We start from the raw sequence: 23149 nt of genomic DNA, 5'->3' as shown, positions 1-23149 counted from the left end.
AGCCCTGGAGAGGAATGCAAACTACAAACAACCAATAATATCAAGCAAGGCAAGGGAAAACAGAAGCACAACAATAACGGGCGAGGAGGGGCGTGATGAACAGAAAAATAAAAAGCAAAACAACCTCACAAACAATCCTAAAAAAACCCAGTATACTCAACAATCAAGCAAACAACAACAAAACAATAGAGAAAAGGAAAAAAAAATTTTGGATAGTGAAGAAAGATAAAGGAGAGGTGTATAAGGATTAGCGCAGGGGATTGGAAATAGGATATATAAGTAGGGTGAAATTTTGACAGGCAGTTAAAAGAAGGAAAAGGGAAAATCTAAAGCAGGAATAGGGTAAGAGAAACAGGATAACAAAAGGGGAAAAGTGAGGAAGAGGGTTTTAGCATAAAGGTAAATTTGAGGTAGAGAAAAATGATGCAAAAGGAACGATGAAAATAGAATGTAGAACACTAATCCCAAAATAAAATAAAGAGAAAATAAAATGAGACTTTAAAAAATGGTAAAATGGTAGCAGTAATAATACTGTTTAAAAATATAAATGTAATTAAAAGGGTAAAATCAGCTGATGAAAAAAGAAAAAAAATTGGTTTCTTAATTAAAAGGTGAAAAAAGAATAAAAAAAAAATAAAAATGTGCAGTAGCGAAGGTCCTTTGGTTCTTCTACTCTTCAGTCTGGCACGCCTTAGTCCTGCCAAGTATTCAGGAGAGTGTTGAATTTCCCTGTGATACACTTCCTCCGTGTTGTAAACCACAGTCCTGATTTTAAAGCAGGCCGTATTTGTTTCCCAGACTGCCTTAGTTTGTATTTACATAAGAGTCAGTTTGTGGCTCAGCCTCTGGGTGGCAGTGTTTCTGGATTGACCTCCAAGGCTATACGGCCTCTCTATCCAGTAGTTACAGTTTATTTTCTCTATTGCACTTAAAACTGGTTTGGGGAAATCCACTGCCCAGAGCTGGTTCTTTAATTGTTACCCAACTCTGTTTCCCAGGTTCCACAAAAACAACTTTCCCCTGCAGTTTCTGCGAGTGTCCCCAACTGGGCAATCCCATGCACTGGGTTAATAATCAAACGCAAAGATTTAAGGGGAAGAGAAAAAAACAAGAGCTTGTGGAGTTGCGCAAATTCGCAACCCTGCACCTTCCAGCACATGCAGTCTCTTCCGCACATCCTCTTTCTCCTTATATTAAGTAGCCTGCACACTGGCAAAATCTGAGGTTGCCTTTTTGCATCCAGTCCAGCTGTGGGCTAATTTTAAGCGTTCCCTTCTGCCAGCAGCCCTGTGGGAGCTCTTCTACGCTCACTGATCCTGCTGGCCCCAAAGGCCGCGGTCTTTGTGAGGTGCAGACTTCCCCGTGCACACACCTCTCCCCAACCTGAATTGCAAACCGTACCTTCAGGTGAGATCTGACCTTTCCATGAGAAGCAGGGCTCCACATAGTCGTGCTGTCCCAGATCCGGTGTTTCCTGGTTAGCAGCTGATCTCTGGATGCCGGGTCTTTGGATGTATAAACGTTTCCAATAACAGCCACTCAAGATGGCGGGGTCTCCGTGGCTGAGCTGGCGCTCCAGGAGAGATTCCAGCCGCAGTCTCCAGCTGTCCGCTTTTTCCGGGATTCCTCCGCCTTTCCCGGCTGCAAACTGTCTTTCAGCTGAATATCCTCTGCTAATTCGGGCTGTATGTTACCTGCTTCAGTTGCTCACCCTAACAGCTCCGGGACAAGGCACGGGACACGTCCGTCTATACCTCTGCCATTTTCCCTCTCCTATTTTTGGACCTACACATATTCTTAACTGAAGTGATTCAGCATGACATTTCGCTAACTGTTCTTGCTAAGCTCTGAGTTTTTATGCAGGGCAACCCCAGATAATTGAGACAAATCCTAGGAAAAGTTTCAAAATTAATGTCTGGCATTCTTGGTTTCTCCTTTTATATCTTTCTTGGCCCTTTTCTGCTCTCTTTTTCAGTCACCTAGTCATTATTCTATTCTTCTCCTCTCTACCCTTTTAAGTAAAATAGGCTCTGGTGCCTGCCATTTACTTTTCTTGTTTTAGTTGTGCTTTAGGATGCTATTTCTACCAATAGGCAGCTTTACCAAGTCATTTGCATTTTATTTCTAATAGTGGGATAACAGATTTTCACTTTTGTAAATTTTTAAGGTTTCCATAACAAGCTAAATTCTTTGGGATTAGGGGACAAACATTTCTGAAGTATCATGTTCATTTTTTCTGTACTTGATTTTAAAGCTCTTTGTTAGGATAAGGGAAGGGGAGTCAAAAGGAGCTGACTTATCTCATGGTGTCTTATTTGAGAAGGACTCTTTTTCCCAGGATCTGGCTCATAGTAGAGCTTAAAAATATGTTTGTGTGAATATGTATATCCTGTTCTGTTATATTTGATATAAGTTATATCAGTTTTTACATAGTAGCATCCTCTTTTTTCATTTTCTCATCCTATATGTGATTGGTGTATTAACTCCACAAATTAAATGATCTTTTCATTTACAGATACTTACCTATCTATCTTTAACTGTGACAGTCTGTTTTTCTATTTAGAACCACTTTTTGTAGATCTATTCACCCACCCATCCCATCCTATTATTGTCTTTATTTAAATAATTAAAATGTAAGACACTTAATATAATGTCATGAAAGGCCCATAGTTAATAATAATGAATGGCCTTGATCGGTTTGGCTCAGCTCAGTGGATAGAGTGTCGGCCTGGGGACTGAAGGGTCCCGGGTTCGATTCCGATCAAGGGCATGTACCTTGGTTGTGGGCGCATCCCCAGTAGGGGGTGTGCAGGAGGCAGCTAATCCATGTTTCTCTCCATCGATGTTTCTGACTCTCTGTCCCTCTCCCTTCCTCTCTGTTAAAACAAATCAATAAAATATATTTAAAAAAAATAATAATGAACGACAAGACAAAATACAACATAATCTTTGAGGTTGACTTGTTTTGTTTTTTTATTTTTAAAGTTTTTTACCCCTAGAAATTAATTTACTTGATTTAAAAAATTTAAATGATTTGAATCAGTTTGGGGTCTATTTTACCCAGTGAGTTTACATTGATCACTGATGACTAATGAAATTATAATCTTATATTTACTTTTTATCATTACAAGTACTATAAAATATCAAGGTATTTATTTAATTGAGGGAAGACTATTGTGAGCCAGAAGAGATTGTGAAAGAAATGCAAGTTTACTTTCAAATAAACATATAGTAAATTATAGGTCAGAGGTTCCTAATACTAGTGGACCTTCAGGAATGGCAGGAAGTAGGTTGACGAGTTGTTACTGCAAAAGGTAATGAATTAATGTTTACTGAGCATTATCTGAAGGGAGGTAATATTTCATACATGGGTACTACTGTTTTCTAAGTATGTGAAGATGTTATGATTAATATAATGCAAATTATTTTAAAGTGTTATCCATAGAAACTTTAAGTCATCATTCATTGTTTCAGAGTACAAATAGTGAAAGCACAGTTAACTGTATTTTTGCTGTTCAAAAGGATTTCTCAAAATTCAGGGCATTGGAAACTTTTTGTCATCGGGGATAACAATTTGATTTTTCTCATCCTATATAACAAAAGGCTAATATGCAAAGCAACTGACCGGAGGAACAACTGGTCGCTATGATGCGCACTGATCACTAAGGGGCAGACGCTCAATGCAGGGCCTGCCTCCTGGTGGTCAGTGCGCTCCCACTGCTCAGCAAGAAGCCCTGAGCCGGGCTCATGGCTGGTGAGCGCCGCAGTGGTGGAGGCGGGAGCCTCTCCTGCCTCTGCGGCAGTTGGACATCCCCAGGGCTCCTGGGCTGGGCTGATTGGACCCCCCCCCCCATCCCCGAGTGCACAAATTCGTGCACCAGTGGGGTCCCTTGGCCTGGCCTGTGGGATTGGGCCGAAACTGACTGTCCAGCATCCTCCAAGGAGTCCCAGATTGTGAGAGGGCACAGGGGAGCCAGGGAGGGATGTGGGAGGTTCGCCATCCGGGGAGGGACTGTGGGAGGGCTCCAGGGCATGTCTGGCCCGTCTTGCTCAGTCCCGATTGGCCAGACCCCAGCAGCAAGCTAACCTACCGGTCTACCGTCTACCCCCTTGTGGTCAGTGCATGTCATAATGAGTGGTTGAGTGGTTTTAGCATATCACACTTCGATTGGTTGACCGGACAACTGGACACTTAGCATATTAGGCTTTTATTATACAGGGTGATTGTATCATACTTAGTAACATATGGTTGATGATCTGAAGCCTTCTGGAGATGAGGCTGTTTTGAAATTTTACCAAAAAAGTTGTGCATTGGAAATTGGTCTGTTATTTGGTAGCTTTAACTACATTTTCTATGTTAGCAGTGGTATTTATAGACTTTACTTTTGCTAGACCGTGAATTTTTAGGGGAAGAGAATAGAGCTTATCATTGTTTTTCTAGGAAGGGCAAAGAACCTTATGCTGAAATGTTGAGTGAATGAATGGATGGATGAATGAAAAAAATATGTGTGTGGAATTAAAAGTTTTTAAAATTAGCTTTTACTGTTCTTTGACATAGTCTAGTTAGGAATGAGAGTTGACTTCCCTTAGTCTTAAACCATTGGAATGGGCTTTTATGGATTAGTGCAAAGATTTTTGAAGAGCCAGGGCTTTAGGGACTATGAGTAGAGAAGGTTCTAAGTATCTTGGTCAGGCTTTAAGGAGTTGGGCTGTTAAACTATTGAACAGCTATTCCTTTTTATCTGGGAGTAGGGGGTGACTCCAGTTTCTGTTTGCACCACTAGTTGTTCCTTATCCAGGTCTTTTCTTTGACATTCTCTAGAACTTTACTTCTCAGCGTGTGGTCACCAGACCAGTAGCACTAGCAGTCTCGGAAGCTTTTTTGTAAATGTAGCATCTCGGGCTTCACAATTGGCCGACTGAATTAGAACCTTTATTTTAACAAGATCCCTAGACAATTCATATGTTCATTACAGTTTGAGGAGTGCTAATCTAGAATACATAATCAAACTTTCTTATCCTTGAAAACTTTTGTTCAAGCCCTAAGTTATTTTTTAAACATCCAATAAGAAGGGCAACGCTATTTTGAGCTATCTTATTTATGCTGTTTATTTAGAGTTTGTAAAGAATGATAAAAGTCACTTTTATAGTGAATCTTGAGATTTGTATATATATGAGAGAGAGAGAGAGAGAGAAAGAGAGGGAAAGGAGGAGGAGGAGTAGGAGTAGGAGGAGGAGAAGAGAAGGCCAGTTACAGGCTCTGCTGGATATTTTGCCAGATGAACAAAAAGAGATTGCGAATTTTGATGTACAGTATTGACTTACTAGAAGGTGGAAAAGAAAAGCATTTTTTTTATTAAATATGTTTTTATTAATTTTAAAATAGGACATAGCATTTTAGAATGCTTCTCCTCCATAATAACCAGTAGGCTATTTTGGCAAGGCTATGAAGGGAGGATCAACATGGGAACTTATTAATTTATTTGACCATCAAATTCTCAAGATTGGTCAAGGAAAGGATTGCTGCAAGTTAATAGAAAGGGAACAGGAGTGGTTACTTTTATTGGTTCCGGAGGAAGTGTTTGGATCTTATAGAACTCAGAAAACTTGAGAGGATTAACTTTAGGGGTAAACAAACATTTCCCATCAAATTTTGTTTGCCCTTTTTATTTTCTCATCTTCCATTTGGCTTCTCCATTTCCCTCATCCCCAATAGCTGTTTTTAACCTAGCAGATCCATCTTCAGCCACGCCATTTCGATATCCTTAGTTCACATCCTTTATCAAGACTAGGGTTCTCAAATGGGGACAGTTTTTTTTTATTAAATATGTTTTTATTAATTTTAAAGAGAGAGAGGAAGGGAGAGGAAGAGAAAAACATCGATGTGAAAGAGAAACATCGATTAGTTGCCTCCCACACACACCTGGACCAGGGAATCAAACCCACATCCTGGACATGTGCTCTGACCGGGAATCCAACCTGTGACCTTTTGGTGCACGAGAAGACCCTCAATGAATCTAGCCACATTGGCCAGGGCTCAAATGGGGGCAGTTTGACCCTGTTCTTTAAGGAGACATTGAAGATACTTTTGGTTGTCAAACTGGTGCTGTTGTACTACTGGCGTAGTGGGTAGAGGCCAGGGATGTTGCTAGACATCTTACAATACAGGACCTCTACAACAAAGAATTACCCAAAGTCTACTGCTGAGGTTGGGAAACTCTCACTTGGATTGCTGCCAGAGTGCAGCAGTTTGTCTACCTGCTTCCAGTTTACTTCTCATTCTTAAGTTTTCAAGAGTTCTTCGTTGTCCATGGAATGAAGTCCAAACTCCTTGCCATAGGATATAAAACAGTTCGTGTTTGTTTGTTTTTATTGCTTTCAGACCTCACCCTTTGCTCGTAAGGTTGTCCCTCTACTAATGGTAGACTCAGTACTTACTGTAACAGTTTTCCCTTAACACCATGGTGCCTTTATGCTTCTACCTACACATTTTTCGAAGCTTATAATACAGCTCTATCTATCTATCTATCTATCTATCTATCTATCTAGGCACATTTAGTATTCCTTCAAAATTGCTCAGGCCTTCACTTTCTCGTTGAAGCCTTTGTTTCTGAACTGTTGGTACCTTGAATATATATGCACTTATTTTATTACAGTGAATATGTTCTGTTTGCATGATTTTGTTACCTAATAGATTATGTCCTCTTTTTGAGGGAAATGTGAGTGCTTTATTCATTATTGTATTCCAAGTACTGAGAACTGTTCGTAATACAAATTAGGCTCTTAAATGATTAGTTGAAAACACATTTTTTTCCCCCTCCAAGGCATTAATAATAGTTCAAATAATTTGGAAATTAGTTTACAAATGAGATTTTACTATAATTTACTTCCTAGGCAATGAGACTTTTATATTTAGTCTTTTTGCCTCCATCATACTTTCTGCTGCTGTCCTCTCTTTTCAGATGTCATTTTGTCTTCTGTTGGTTATAATGGTATTTTAGATGCTATTCTAAAAAAATACCATCTAGGTCATATCACTCAGTATCACGTTAGATGAAACTTTAATTGCTGGCTATTTATTAAAGAAACTTAAATCTGTAATGGCACATGTTTGGAGATCTCTTTTTACCTAAAAGGAAAAATCCTTAGGCTCTTTATAGGTTTTGGGGGTGGGTCCGGGGGGAATGGTAAAGAAGTGGAGAAGTGATGAATTCCTCTTTGGAAAAATAAAAAACATATAATGAGAACTGTTAGGGAGGGAGAATGACACATTGGATTAACCCTTTTTCTATGTTGCTATGCCTTACTGTAAAAAAATAAATTGCACTAATTATAATTATTTTCGGGTCAAAAGCAAGTCTGAATTTGTAAAGGATCTTAACAGAAGAACATTTAAAGCAATAATTTTCTTGCTTTCAAATATATGACTGGAATTTAGGTGTCCTTGTATAAGTCCTATTTGATAGGTTGTGTGTTAAATAAATATTCTTTGATATGTTGAACTTTTCTAATAGGGTAATCCTTAGCCCAGACATTTTCTAAAATGTAAATTTTAAATTAGTGAAGGCTTAATTAAGGTTACATTATTTTTGCTGTATATAAAATCTTTATAGTTGTGAACTCTAGTTACTAGAAATAACTCGCTTTAAAATTTTCATTTGTAATATGGTTCCGAAAGCTACATTTTCTCATCTACAAAAGTTGCTTCTGATGTAGACACAGAGGGTAATGAATTGGTTCATGATTGTATAGAGGTGGAAATATTTTACCTTCATGAAACTTTATCCACTGCTATAATTATTGGGTATGTAGGTAGTATAGTTGCCTTTCTCATGCAAGTTAAAAATTTTTTTTTCCTCCTTAAACCAAAGAAAGCATAGTGGAGGGGCTTTCGTGGAGCGGAGACTCTAGTTGCATAGAATTATTTCCGTTGCTATAATTTACAAGATCATTTTGAAATTTAGGAATCAAGTGTTTTCTTCAGATTGTTTTTATTCTGGAATAAATATTTTTTATATATTTGTCTGGTTATGACAACTTTTATGAAGAAAGTTAATTTAATTATTTGCTTTAGCAGTCTTATGACAGAACAATGAGTAAACATAGATTTAAAAATTTCAGGTCTTAAATTAGATACCTTCTCAAGAATGTGTCATTATTCCTTAAAGGAAAAATATATATACAAATTTTCTTTAAGATTCAATTTAGTACAAATTTGATATAAGTAAGAGAAGTAAGATGGTGGAAACTGTAATTAACTTTCACATAATAAAAAACCCTGCCAGTCACTAAGATTGTTTACTCACTTTATTATATATATTGTTAGCCAGTGAATTCATCCTTTTATTGGACAATTTATTTAGCATCAGTCTATTCAAATTACTGAGATTTATAAGACTGTTGATATTTGTGTGTTTTTATTTAAAGTCTGAGATTACTTCTTTTCATTGAATATTTTAAATTGAATGCCCACTTCAGATAGAATGACTTGTACTCTGGTCTAATGTGCATAGAGATTAAAATTTTTTTAAAAAAAACTCTATTCTTTGGGCTTTAGCTTCTTCTTTTAAGTGGGGGTAATTCTCAGTAGGTATTGAGGCAGTAATATGGGGAGCAGAAAAGGGTATAATTTGGAGACAATTTTTTACTTTTATTTTGTACCCTTGAAGCCATTTCTTCATATTGCAATGAGAATAGGTAAGTGCCAGTGGAAAAAATTTTGCGAAGCGTTTTGCTGATACGTTAATTGCTATTCATTAAAGTCTTACCGACTTAGATTATAATGTATGTCTCTAAAACATCTGTTGCTTTATATAATATTGCTGTTCAGCCTGTTAGGACTGTGGGTTATTTTGAAGTTGTGTATTGGGGGTGGGGGGGGGTGGGAAATGCTGGGTGGTGATAAAGAAATTAGAGGGAGTATCTTAGAAATTTTGTTTTCCATTCCACCATTCCTGGTATCTTCTCTGTTAGTTATGCTAGTTTAGATTAGTGTGGGGGATGTTAGGAGTGGCCTGGTTTCTTTCCTTCTTTTTCCTAGCCAAGGAAGTATCGCCTGGGGATGCTGGAGGAGAGGCTAGTTCCGATGGGATCAAAGGCACGAAAAGCAAAGAACCCTATTGGCTGCCTTGCTGACAGGTGTAAATCAGGAGTACCCATCAATATGGTTTGGTGGAACAGACTCACAGAAAACAATTTACAGGTAAAAATAATTTTACTAGACATTTTTTGAAAGTGAATATTTTGGCTGCTTTCTGTGTCTGTGGGGTGGTGGGTTTGAGATTGGGTGGCTTAGATGATATACATAGGTGATTTTTTTTTAACGAAAGTGAGGCTAGTGGCCCATTAACCAACAAAATGATTTTGGTTGGTGGTTGTTTTTTTTTTTTTAGCTTTCTCTGCTTGTATATTTTCCTATTCTTTTATTAAATTTAATTTTTTCCTTTTGGATCTTGTTAACAGTTAATAAGATCTAAAATCTTACTATTTATTGATTTGAGAGAGAAGAGAGAGAGAGATAGAGAGAGAGAGACCGACCGATGGTTTGCCTCTCACATGAGCCCTGCCTGGGGATCGAACCCATAACCTGGATATATGCCCTGACTGGGAATTGAATCCACCACTTTTTGGTGTATGGGATGACATTCCAACCAACTGAGCCATACCAGGCAGGGCAAGTTTAATTATTTTTAATACATGAAGTTATTCAAGGTACTACATTGAAAAATCATATTATAAAATTCATTATAGAAAATTTATTTGGAATTTGAACAACAGGAAGCTTCATGGGTTTTTTTTTTTGTACGTTTTTTATTAGGAAATAAAAATTGTATGTGAACAAACTTGTCAAGTGTTTGCTCTAAAACCACCTTCAGTAGTATGTTGACCTAGAGTTATGATAGATACATTTCAGTCTTTGACTCTGCCTTATGAGTGCTAAATAATGAAAATGAATTTTTATAACTCAAAGGCTAGCTTTGGTATGAAATTCTGAAGTACATACAGAATAATTGAATTATATTCAATTTCAATTTGGATTATAATTATTATAGTCTTATTTTTAAAAATTGGTAATTATATAATATAGTTCTATTAATCAGAATTTTAGTTTAACTGCAAGTAGAGTATCTTTCCTCTCTGAATAAATTTGTATTTTTAATATATTGCTAACCAAAAGCCTGTATGTAATTCACATACATGTACCATATACCGAAAAGATAAAACAAAGCTAACAACTTGGTTTTATTTCTGTCAGTAAACTTGTTTTATGAAGGGATTTCACAATATTTTGGTCTGTTTAATATTACTATCTTAGCAATACCCATGTTGCCTTGGACACAGAATAAAGAAATTATTTTAAATATTGCAAAATGTGGTGGTATTTGCCCAACTGAAGTTTTGGTAATAAATATAAAGATATAGTGGTGTGTGTGTGTGTGGGGGGGTCCACATAATGATATAGTTAAATTTATTTATTTATTAAATATATTTTTATTGCTTTCAGAGAGGAAGAGAGAGGGAGAGAGAGATAAAAACATCAGTGATGAGAGAGAATCATTGATCGGCTGCCTCCTACACGCCCTCTACTGGGGAGCCAATATGCAATCCTGGCATATGCCCTTGACCAGAATTGAACCAGGGACCCTTCAGTCCCCAGGCCAATGCTCTATCCACTGAGCCAAACCGGCTAGGTCCATATACTTAAATTTAAGTGTAAAGTTTTGGATATGTCAATTCTGGGTAGCAGTAGAGTTTACTGAATTTTTGTCTGAGATCAGAGGAGAGAGATTTGATGTGGATTGTTACAATTATTTTTCAGTTAAAAAATACTTCATTGATTTCTGAGAGGCAGAGAGAGAGAGAGAAACATCCGTGATGAGAAACATCAGTGATGGTGATATCTTAATCTTACTAACATCTTTAGTAATTTTTTTGTTGCTGCTGAAAACAAGCCTTTTGCTGAAGGTTTCTACCTTTATTATTCAGCATTTATCCACTGGGGATCAAGCCTGCAACCCAGCCATGTGCCCTGAACTGGGAAATGAACTGTGACCTCCCGGTTCATAGGTTGATGCTCAACCCCAGAGCCACACTGGCCAGGCTTATTTTTCAGGTTTAAAAAGAAAGTCTGAAAATAAATTGAACATGAACTGTATAAGAATAGATATAAGTGGAACTGAAACTGCTTATAGGTTGTGGAGTGAAACACTGATAAATACAGAGGCATAGCCATTCAACTTCACACAACTGCCCCTGTTCCCCTTATCCCAGTGGCAGTTTTCAGATACATCTTTTTAGCACAACTTGAAAAATTATTAAGTTAGGATAAGAATATATGATAGAATTATGCTTTACTTTTAATTAAAACATCTAGTAATCGATTTGCTTTCAGTGTGAGGAAGATTGAATTGGTGTTATCTGATTTATATTTCATATACTACTATTATGCTGCAAATAGTCCTTTTCTTTTAAGGGTATAAATATTGGAGGGGCAGTAGTACCTCACACTGTGAGTCTTACGTTGAAATACTAAAAATACCCATCTGGTTTGGTCTCCATTACTATTTTTGTGGATTCCCTAAATTGGGTACTTGGTGGTGTTTATGCAGAACAAAGAGTATGTCAATACATAATTTTTTACTCTTGGGATTTTTATCTTCTTGTTGTATAAGAAAAATAATTTATATAAATATATTCTATACCAATATTTCTTTAGTTTTCTGTGATGTTTACTTTTCAATATTGTATATTTTTCACATAAATTTTAAAGGGATTGTATAGCCAGATATATTAACCTTTCCTGTTTATTTATTTCCTTTTCATTTAATACTTAGGTCTTCTCAATCCTAAAATCAGAGAGATATTTGTCTATATTTTATTTTAGTAATTATAGCTATGTTTATTAAATGGTTACTTAGTGCCAGGCACTGTACTAATTTTTTTACATATATTATCTCTCTTGGTCTTCTGAGTAGTTTATGGGACAAAAGTTATTGTTAAATGAAGTATTGTCAGAGAAGCTAAGCAACATTAAGGCTAAGCAGTAGTTAGTATAAGAGTAGAAATTTGAACCCATGTTTGTCATACTTAAAATTCTATGTTTCTGTGTGATATAGCTCTAGTTGTATTAGAACTTTAATTGGTTTATTTATCTAACTCATTGACTGAACTTTTTGAGGATGAGAATGCATACATAGTTTTCCAGACATGGACTTGACTCATGCGTGACTGCAACGTTTGTAAGGTCAGCTTTTTTTTTCTTCTGAGGCATCTTTTTTTCAGTGATCTTTAACTGGAACTTTAAACATTTCTTTACATTGATATCTTAATCTTACTAACATCTTTAGTAGTTTTTGTTGTTGCTGCTGTTGCTCCTGAAAACAAAAGAAAACCAGCAAACCAACAAAAATCTTAAAACGGCAACAATAACAAAAAAGCCTTTTGCTGAAGGTTCCTACCTGTATTATTAATAATTGCATATACTCTCTTTAGTGCTGGGTATCTTTCAAGAGCCATGATTCCCAATCTTTTAGTGCTTAATAATATTTTTATTTTCTACCAAGAATCTCATAATATGAAAGAACCTGTCCACCGAGCATACATTTGCAACCTGTAATAGGCTAATTAGAGAATAAAAGGAACTTAATATTTTTCTCTTAGTCTTTTGTAGCTTGGTGGAAATGAAATTTAGTTTTCATATAGCTGTTTGAAATATTGATAATGCCAATCTGGTCTCTATTACTATGTGAATTTTCTATGTGGGGACCCTTTGAATAGATTCAATCTTTTCTCTGATTTTTTTCTCCCAAAATTATTTTTATCATTTTATTATTTTTTAAATCTGTATTGTTGAGAGTATATAGATGTCCTCCTGTTTCCCCTACTATTGCCCATCTCCACCCGGATCCCGTCCCACCCCAGGCCTTTATCACCCTATTGTCTATATCCATGGGTTATGCATGTATGCATATAAGTTCTTTGGTTAATCTCTTCTCTCAGAGATTCTTCAGTCTGTTCCATGTTTCCATGCCTCTGGTTCTATTTTATTCATCAGTTTATTTTGTTCATTAGATTCCTTGCTTATTTTGATTTTTAAATTCAATTGTTGATAGATTTGTACTTACTGCCATTTTATTATTCATGTTTTTTATCTTTTTTTCTTTCTCTTCTTTAAGGAAGACCTTTAGCATTTCATGTAATACTGGTTTGGTGGTGATGAACTCCTTTAGCTTTTTTTTGTCTCTATCTGATCTTCAGTTCTAAATGAAAGCTTTGCTAGGTAGAGTAATCTGGGTTGTAGGTCCTTGCTTTTCATCACTTTGAATATTTTTTTGGTTTGTTTTTTTATAAAGTATGTTTTATTGATTTTTATAGAGATAGGAGAGGAGAGAGTGAGAGAGATAGAAACATTGATGAGAGAAACATTGATAGGCTACCTCCTGCATGGCCCTCACCAGGGATCGAGCCCGAAACCCAGGCATGTGCCCTAACTGGGAATTGAACAGTGACCTCTTGCTGCATGGGGTGATGCTCAATCACTGAGTCACACTGGCCGAGCTCACTTTGAATATTTCTTGACACTCCTTTCTCACCTGCAAAGTTTCTGTTGAGAAATCAGCTGATAGTCATATGGGCCCTCCCTTGTAGGTAACTAACTGCTTTCTTCTTGTTCCTTTAAGATTTTCTTTTTGTCTTTAATCCTTGGCATTTTAATTATGTGTCTTGGTGTGAGCCTCTTTGGGTTCCTCTTATTTGGGACTCTGCACTTCCTGGACATGTATGTATTTCTTTCCCCATATAAGGGAAATTTTCTGTCATTTTTTCAAATAGGGTTTCAATTTCTTGCCCCCTCTCTTCTCCTATTGGCACTTCTATGATGTGAATATAGGTATGCTTGAAGTTGTCCCAGAGGCTCCTTATTCTATCTTCATATTTTTGGATTTTTTTTTTTTTTTTTGCTCTTTTGATTGGATGTTTTTTGCTTCCTCGTGTTCCAAATTGCTGATTTGATTGTCGGCATCCTCTGCTCTCCTGTTGATTCCCTATAAATTATTCTTCATTTCAGTTATGTATATTTCATTTCTGACTGGTCCTTTTTTATGTCGTTGGTGTTCTTTATAAGTTCCTTGAAGTTCTTACTAAGTTACTTAAAGATCTTAAGTTCCTTGAGCATCCTTATAACCATTGTTTTGAACTCTGTGTCTGGTAGTTTGCTTGTTTCCATTTCATTTAGTTCTTTTTCTGAAGATTTCTTCTTTCATTTGTAACATGTTTCTTTGTCTTCAGATTTTGGCTGCTTCCCTGTGTTTGTTTCTCTGTATGAGGTAGAGCCAGTGTGTTTCCTGGAATTGGTATAGTGACCTTATGTAGTAGGTGTCCTGTAGGGTCCAGTGGCTCAGCCACCCCAGACATCTGAGCTGGGCACTCTAGGTGCGTTCCTGTGTGGGCTGTGTGTACTCTCCTGATGTAGTTGAGCCTTGCTTACTGTTCACATCACTAGAAGGGGTTGATCCCAGGCCAGTTGGCTGTGAGGACCAGCTGCAACTACAGGGGAAGAGCTGCTATGCAGGAGACACCCCTGTGGAGCAGGACTTGCTTCGGTGTGGCTTTGGTGCTCTCTGAATCAGCCCCTTGAGTGTGTCACTTGTGAATGTGGCATGGTCTGAAGCTGACCACTGGGTGCACTGGCTCTGGGGCCTCCTTGGAGTTGCAAAGTCAGCTACTGCCTGTGTCTGACATGAGCTACATAGCTATCTGAAGATGGCTGCTACTTGTGTTGGGTTTGGAGGTGTCCAGGAGAGGCCAGGCTGTGAAGCAAGGTAGGCTTTTGCTAGTTTCGGGCCTGGGGCATCTTATTTTGAGAGGCATGGGACACACTGAGGCCAGCTACTGCTTCTTTGAGAGATTTTAGAAAAGTTTGAAGCCTGAGCCAGGACATACTATTCATATAGAAGGAACTCTGCAAACAGTTTGGGTCTGGCACCAAATTGGATCCGGCCGGGTTTCAGGGTATCATGAGGGCCAAGGGAATAGTCTGAGCCAGGTTGATGGAAACTCAAATATGGTGCCCGCCGGTTGGCTCTGTGATGGGGAAGGTCTCAGCCTCAGAACAATGACCTCTGCTAACATTTTTGTCTGGGAGAAAGCTGCCCCCTAGTTCTTGCCCTCATAACAGTCAATTTAGTTCCTTCCTGTGTATCCCTGGATCATTTCAAGCTGCTGCCCCAGTGTTGGAGCTCAGAGGGAATGAGTGTGAGTAAGTCCATGCATTGGCCTTTAAGAGGAACTGCCTGGGACTCCAGCAAGCTCTGTGTCACTCAGCCATAATCCGTGCTGATTTTCACAGCCCAAAGTTACAGGGACTTCTCTTTTTAGTACTGGAACACTGGGCTGAGAGGTCTAGTGTAGGACTGGGACCCCTTACTCCTCATGGGTGGCCTCCACAGCCAAGATATTCCTCCCAGTTAAAAAAAATGCCACACGTGGGTATAGCACCTGACCATTTTGTACATCTGTTCTCCCTACCAGTCTCATTGTGCTTTCTTCTTTAATTCTCTAGTTGTAGGACTTCCATTCAACCAGATTTCAGGCTGTTTTGAATGATGGTTGTTCTGTGGTTAAATTGTAATTTTTGATGTTGATGTGGGAGGATGTGAGTGCTGCGCTTATGTACACTGCCATCTTGACCAGAAGTCTCTGATTTCTTTACCACCCATTTATTCCTTCAGTGACTACAGTTTTGTGCCAGCAAAATTTTGCTGAATCAGCTTTCAAAGTTTCTCAGAGATCTCCTTAATTAGCAAATCCAGCAGTTTTATTCAATACTTAATATGTCTGACTCCCTTTTTATTTTTGAAACTTTGCTCTTTGCATCCTTTTTAAACATTTTTTTGAAACAATTTTTATTGTTGAAAGTATTGCATATGTCCCCCTCCTCCCGTTGACCTTTCCCACCATGCATCCTTTTTTTAAAAAAAAGTTTTTGTTAATCCTCACCTGAGGATGTTGTTTCCTTTTTTTTTTTTTTTCTGCGAGAGAGGAAGAGAGAGGGAGAGAGAGAGAGAGAGAGAGAGAAAGAAAGAACAATTGTTTACCTTCTGGACACATCCCAACTGGGGCCGGGGATTAAACCTGCAACCCAGGCACATGCCCCTAACTGGGAATCAAACCCAAGACCTTCTGCTGCACTGGCCAACACTGTAACCACTGAGCAACACTGGCTAGGGCTCCTCTTTATATTCTTTTTTAAAAATATATTTTTATTGATTTCAGAGAGGAAGGGAAAGGGTGAGAGAGTTGGGAAACATCAGCATGGGAGGGGAAATTAGATATATGAGTAAGCCAATAGAGCAGCAGTTTTCAACCTGTGGGTCGCAACCCCTTTGGTGGTCGAATGACCCTTTCACAGGGGTGGCCTAAGATCATCCTGCATATCAAATATTTACATTACGATTCATAACACGGCCAGAAGGTTGAGAACCACTGCAATAGAGACTAATGTAATAGTAATGCGTCAGTAAAGCAGATAAAGAAGATCAATTTTTAGCAAGGAGTGAAAAGAGAAAAACTAAAGCAGGAACAGGAGAAGAGAAACAGGATGAAAAAGGATGAAGTTAGGAAGAAATGGTTGGCATAAAGGAAAAAATGAGATAAAGTAATGATTAAAAACATAAATAAAAATAGAATGTAGAACACTAATCCAAAACAAAAACAAAAACAACAAAAGGCTAAAAACATAATAATAGTACTACTAATAAAAATAAAGAAAAATAATTTTAGTTTCTTAAGTAAAAGTTTTAAAAAAATGTAGTGAAGGTTATTTGCTTCAGCTGAGTATTTAATGCCCCATAGGGGCTGGTCTGAGACCCCTCTCCACTGTTCTGCCTGCCACACCTCGGCTTCCTGCTAGACAGCACCGTGCTGGAGCTCCCAGCGATCCACAGCTCCTCTGTGCCAGCCAGGAGGGACCACTCTGCCTGCTTTCAGTCATCTTTACACAGGCATCTATTTCTGACACTGCCTTTAGGTGGCGGTGTTTCTGTATTAGTTTCCCGGACCAAATGGCCCCTCAACCCAGCCCCCAAGGGCTCTCTGGGGATATTTTGAATCCTCCTTTCCTTGCTGAGCTCAAGGCTGGGTGTCGCTGAGCTTCTAGGAGCGGCCTGGTCTCCAGGAGAAAAATGTCAGTTCAGGGTTGGAGGGATTGGATTCTTCCAGAACTGGCCTCCTGATTGCCTCTCCCTAATTTGTTCCCCAGCTTCCACAAAACCACCTTCTCCTGCATTGCAGCCAGGGAGAATGCTTATAATTGAAAGATCCTGCGTTTAGCGAGTAAAAGCAAGGAGAATATAAACGCACCCAAGCTGCTGTGCGTTTCTCTCCCCCTGGCACTGCACAGCCGGTGCAGAACTTCAGGCTGCCTTCCTGGGCGCAGCCTCCCATGGCTGTGGGCTTAGGTCTAGAGTCCCCACTGCCAGAAGCCCTGTGGACACCCTTCCACAGTTGAGTGTTACACTTGCCCCTAAGGGACATGGTGTTGGTTCAGCTCAGTCCAGGCTGCACGTGTTTCTCCCTCCAGCCCAGATTCCCCGATCCCACCGGTTACCCAGTTTCCTGGCTAGCTCTGACTTTTCCGTCCATGGATTGCCTCTCCAGCTGTGTTTACTTCGCCAATTCAGGGTGGATGTTATTTGATTCAGCTATTCCTTCTATCTGCTCAGTGAGAAGGTGCCAGACCTGTCCGCCTATTTGGTCACCATTTTGTCTTCCCCAGGACAGACTTTTTTAGGAGCTTGTGGTCAGGGAGGCTGGAGTCTCGTTGTTTGTGGGTTGGCACCCATGGCAGTTGGTCCCTGGCTGGTGTGGCTGTAGGGTCCCAGGTGGTGTCCAAGGTCTCCCCGGGTGGAGGTGAGGGTGGGCTCCCAACCACAGCCGCTCTCCCCCCTCAAGATGGCGCGGTCTCTGCGGCTGGGCCAGCTGCCCCGAGAGAGATTTCAATGGTAGTAGAGGCTGCTTGGCTAGGTGAGTCTGGTACACCAGACCCCCGCAGTCCTGTGGAATATAACTGGCCTTCACTCACACATACATGCCCCACACATCCGCACACTCTCCTTTTGTTTGCTCGCTCGCTCGCTCACTCACTCACTCACTCACTCACTCACACTCTCTTTCTTACTGCCATCCTGCCTGCTGCCATCTTGGACCCCTGCTAAATTTTTTTTTTTTTTACTGTTCCCACAATACTTGGTATTGTTTAAGACTTATTGCATTGTGTTTTTATACTCTTTGCTTACCTATTTGTCTTTTTCCACTGGATTGTAACTATTTGAAACTAGGTATGTGTTTGTTTTATTATTTTTGTATTCTTAAGGTATTTTTTTAAATCCTCACTGGAGGGCATATTTTTATTGAGAAAGGAAACATAGATGTGAGAGAGAAACATTGATTGGTTGCCTCCTAAACATGCCCTGACTGGCGGATTGAACCTGCTACCTAGGTATGTGCCCTGACCAGTAATCGAGCCCACAACCTTTTGGTGAATGGGACAATGCTCCAATCAACCAAGCCACCTAGCCAGGGTCCCTTCAGGTATTTTGCTTATCTCTAAATGTTGCTGTTTAATTTTTTTTATTAGGTAATATATGCAAGTTGTGGCATTATCTTCTAAGATTTTCATATATTTTTAAAAAATGATTATAGGTTTTCTGGGACTTATAAACTGCTTAGTTTTATTATCACAACTGATTTAGAACATAGGATGGTGATTTATTTTGAAATGTTAGAGGATCTTCAATTTTTAGAATTCTAAGCTTAACATTATCCAACTATTCTTGATATTTTTCAATTTTCTGAGCCTGGTAGTAACTTTAATTACTTCTTGACAATGTTGTTAAGTAATAAAGCCACTTCATTTTGTATTTTTCCGTGATCTGAGCCCAAACACCAATCAGATGGTTGGTGGAAGGTTACCTGAGACTCCATGTCAGCAATACTTTATTCCACCTAATTGTGAATTCACTTTTATCTTTTCTCAGCCTTTACCTAGAATGTTTACTCTTCCCTCTGCCTGATCAATCTGTATGTGAATTCAAGGTTTTTCATTTTTCTAAAGTTCAAATTATTAGTATTACTGTTTTCCCCCCTCTGTGGTCTTATTAAATGGCCTTTCTTGTAAGAAGTGTTTAATTACAAGAATTCTCACATTAAAATCTCTTGACCCAAAAATTCTCCTGTGAATTCTGGTTGCTTGTTTTGTAAATGTACTGGGTATACTTGAATCTTTAGTCATGAGTTTTGGTATTTTTTCAGGTGGTTTCTAGTCCCTAGGCCCCAAGAAATAGGATCATTTGGACTTTAGATAGAATGGATTTGGATATATATGGACAAAACTGCAACCCACCTGCTCAGAGTCTCTCAGGGCTTGAAGAGGTATAGAACCATGATGCAGCTAAAATGGCATTACCGCCTTAGCTGGTTTGGCTAAGTGGATAGAGCGTTGGCCTGTGGATTGAAAGGTCCTGGGTTCAATTTCGGTCAAGGGCACATGCCCAGGTTGCAGGCTCAGTCCCCAGTAGGGGGCATGCAGGAGGCAGCCAGTCAGTGATTCTCATCATTGATGTTTCTATATCTTTCTCTCCCATTCTGAAATGAATAATAATAATAAAAAAATGGCATTACCATATATCTATTACTTTCCCCCATTACACCTATACCCTCTTCTTCTGTTCTCTGTAGCTGCTATTCTAAACCTTTAATGTTCTCCTAAAACCTGCTCTCCTCTCCCCTCATCCCTTTTGAGTAAATGACTTTTGTTTTTTCAGAAGGGTTGGAAAGGTCAGTGAGAATTACTTCATGTGTCAGCGTTCTACTTCTGTACAACATTTTCAATCATACCTTTGCTCACTATTTTTCTTCCTGATCAGACAAGTGGGTGTTTTTTTTTTTTTTTTTTACTATATGCTTCAGAACATGTCTTTATTTCTTTCTTTAATTTATTCTATTATTTAGCCCTTTTCAGTTTTAGACAGTCGTTCCCTTGACATTGATTTCTTCCTCCTAGCTTATAAACATGTCATGTTGAAGTCTCTCCCGTTCTGGAAGCATCAGAACAAAAGAATGCTCATGAGGAAATGTTCTGTGCTCAGTACATTTGGGAAACTGATATAGACTGAGAAAGGCTTCCTACTTATTGTCACTACTCTTTCACCTGTCATTTATCCCTTAATTCCTAGCATTTTGCCTTTAACTATGACCACCCTATTAAAATTCTTTTTAATAAGGTTACCTAACTACCCTTGACTGCTGCTACATTTGACATTGTTGACCATTCCTGTCTCTTTAAAATTTTTATTTTCTTAGTTCTTAGATTGTTCTTGGTCTCTTTTGGGAATCTCTTGTCCATTTTGCCTTGCCTTTAGGAACTCTCCCAAGCTCTGTCCTTGACTATTTTCTCTTTTATTCCACCCTGTGCCCATCGGTGATTTCACATATCTTCATTACTTCAGCTGCTCCCATTCACATTGAACTCCAAGATATATTTTATTATTCTTCCACTCCTCTGTACTCACTCTAAATAGTAACTTCTTCTGAACATGTTCATTTATATCAGCAGTCGCCAACCTTTCGGACCTCACGGACCACCACTGGTCTGCGGACCACTGGTTGGCAACTGCTGCTTTAAATTGAACATGTGTACAATCAACACCACATCTTTTCTGTCATTTACACACAACTGTACACACTCATTCACAAGTTTATGCCCACTATTTGTCTTGGTTATTGATACCACACAGTTACTTAATTGTAAGCGCTTGACTCTTCCATCTTCCTTATCGGCCACAGCCTTCAGCCACTGAAACTCTTGGTTGTGCTACTTTGAAATTGTCTTCACTTTTAATATCACTGAGTTATAATTTAGGCCTACCTTTATTTTTTTTACCTGGACTGTTATTATTGTAGTCTCTTATCTGGTTTCCTGCTACTGGCCTTATCTTTCAATCACCATTACCTCAGTGATGATCTGAATTTGTTTTTAGTTTTTGTCATCTGTTCTTTGTCATTAGAACAAAATTCATATCTTTTAGAAAGGTCTGTAAGGTATCCCTCTCCTGATTACTGCTGCAGACCTACTGAACTATTTGCACTGTGAAGAAGAGTGCCATGCTCTTTTCTGCCTCTGCCTTTGAATATTCACTTTGCTTGGTGTGCTCTTCCCTCTCAGCAAACTTGTCGTTTACAATTCAGTTCAAACATATGGCCTTATAATCAAATTAGACAGCTTTAATCAATAAGAATATAACTTTCCCCTAGATTTTACATTACTCTAATTAATATATATGTAACTTCTCTTATCAGCTAGCAGTTTAAGGCACACTATAGATAATTAATATTTTTTTGATATGTGGATGTTCTGAGCACTTGGGGTTGTGGAATTAGGTTCACTGCATATTTTATGCCTGTGAAATGCCAGTTTGTGAATTTCAAGAACACAGTGGCTATATTTATTATATCGTTTTTCTCCACGGTGCCTAGCACAGTGTCTTGTGTGTTGCTACTCAAATAATTGAATGAATGAACCTGGATTAAAGATTAGCTGGTGAGATGAGTCTCTGGCCTAATATTAGTCCTATAATTGAATGTTTTATATATTTTATTAAATTTATTATTATTTTTAATCCTCACCTGAGGATATGTTTTTTACTGAATTTAGAGGAAGAAGAAGGGTGGGAGAGAAGAAGGGAGAGGGGTGGGGGGTGTGTGTGGGGAGAGAGAGAGAGAGAGAGAGAGAGAGAAAGAGAGAGAAACATTGGTGTGATATAGAAACATTGATCGGTTGCCTTCTGTACGCACCCTGAATGGGGATGGAACCCATAACCTACATATGTGCCCTGACTGGAAATCAAACCTGCAACCTTTTGGTATATGGGATGATGTTCCAACCAACTGAGCTACCCAGCCAGGGCCATTTTCTTAAATTTTTGTTTGTTACAGTTTTGTGACAAAATATCATTATGGAAAAATGCTTGAAAAATCTTAATATATGTTATGTTTTGTGATTAAATATGGCAGGATTATTGCTTAGATAGAATGCTTCTAGGTAATCTCTGTTACTATGCAACATGATAGATAGGTTTTACTATTGTATAGCTATAGAAAGAAGATGTACATAAGAATAGAAGATAGTTAGAGTTATATAAAGAAATTCTTACCTCTCTGGAATGCTGTGATGGTTTCACTTTCCTGGGCTACTTTACTTATTATCTGACCTAAATGAATTTATTTTTTCTCCTTTTAGGGAGGCTTAATATTTCCCCCCCAGCTTTACTGGGATAATTGACATATAAATAGGGAGAGTAATATTGAGAAATAACTAGGTGATATGCCTCCATGTCCATTAACGATTACTGTTATTGGAGGACTTTGACATGTAATTAACTTTTAAGTAAAAGAGGAGTTCATCTGTTTTTTTATTTTTAAATGTCATATAGTGCCTGCTGGTGTGGCTCAGTGGTTGAGTGTCAGTCAACTTATGAATCAGGAAGTCACAGTTTGATTCCCAGTCAGGGCACATGCCCATTTTGTGGGCTCGATCCCCAATCCTCAGTAGGGGACATGCAAGAGGTGGCCTATCAGTGATTCTCATCATTGATGTTTCTCCCTCTTCCTTTCCCTTCCTCTCTGAAATCAATAAAAATAGAAAAAGTTAATTTATCATCTATCCTCCAGATACAGACTTTGCTTTTTGATATACATTGGTTCTACTGGTCTCAATTTAAATATTGAATATTTTATGTGAATTGTTTTTAAACATCACTTGCACTTTATTATTATTATTATTAATGTTGTTAATCCTCACCTGAGGATACTTTTTTCCCATTGATTTTTAGAGAGAATGGAAGGGAGGGAGAGAGACAAAGAGAAACAGCAGTGAGAGAGACACATCAATTGGTTGCCTCCTGCATGCATCCCACCAGGGATTGAGCCTAGAACCAGGGACCGGCCCTTGATCAGAATTGGACCTGAGACAGTTCAGTCTATGAGCTGATGCTCTAACCACTGAACAGATTAGCTAGGGCTATTTGAATTCTTTTTAAAAAAATTTTTTAATTAAATCTTTATTCAGATTATTACAGATGTTTCTCTCTGCCCC

General features: G+C 38.4%; 1 protein-coding gene across 3 annotated transcripts in view; it reads left to right on the top strand.

Annotated features, from left to right (window-relative positions):
- PAN3 (PAN3 poly(A) specific ribonuclease subunit) overlaps nt 1-23149 on the top strand; it is a 141105-nt gene that overhangs the window by 8451 nt on the left and 109505 nt on the right. Inside the window, exon 4 of one of the 3 annotated variants that reach the window (XM_006773674.2) lies at nt 9041-9202. The exons of the other annotated variants lie outside the window; for them this stretch is intronic. The gene's annotated coding sequence lies outside the window, so the exon portion shown is untranslated. The remainder of the gene's footprint in view (nt 1-9040; nt 9203-23149) is intronic. 3 annotated transcript variants of the gene reach the window in all.

The sequence above is a fragment of the Myotis davidii genome, unplaced genomic scaffold, assembly GCF_000327345.1.
Source record: "Myotis davidii unplaced genomic scaffold, ASM32734v1 scaffold65, whole genome shotgun sequence".
Taxonomy (NCBI): domain Eukaryota; kingdom Metazoa; phylum Chordata; class Mammalia; order Chiroptera; family Vespertilionidae; genus Myotis; species Myotis davidii.
Note: the sequence above shows the minus strand (reverse complement) of the source record. Positions and strands in the feature narration are given on the sequence as shown.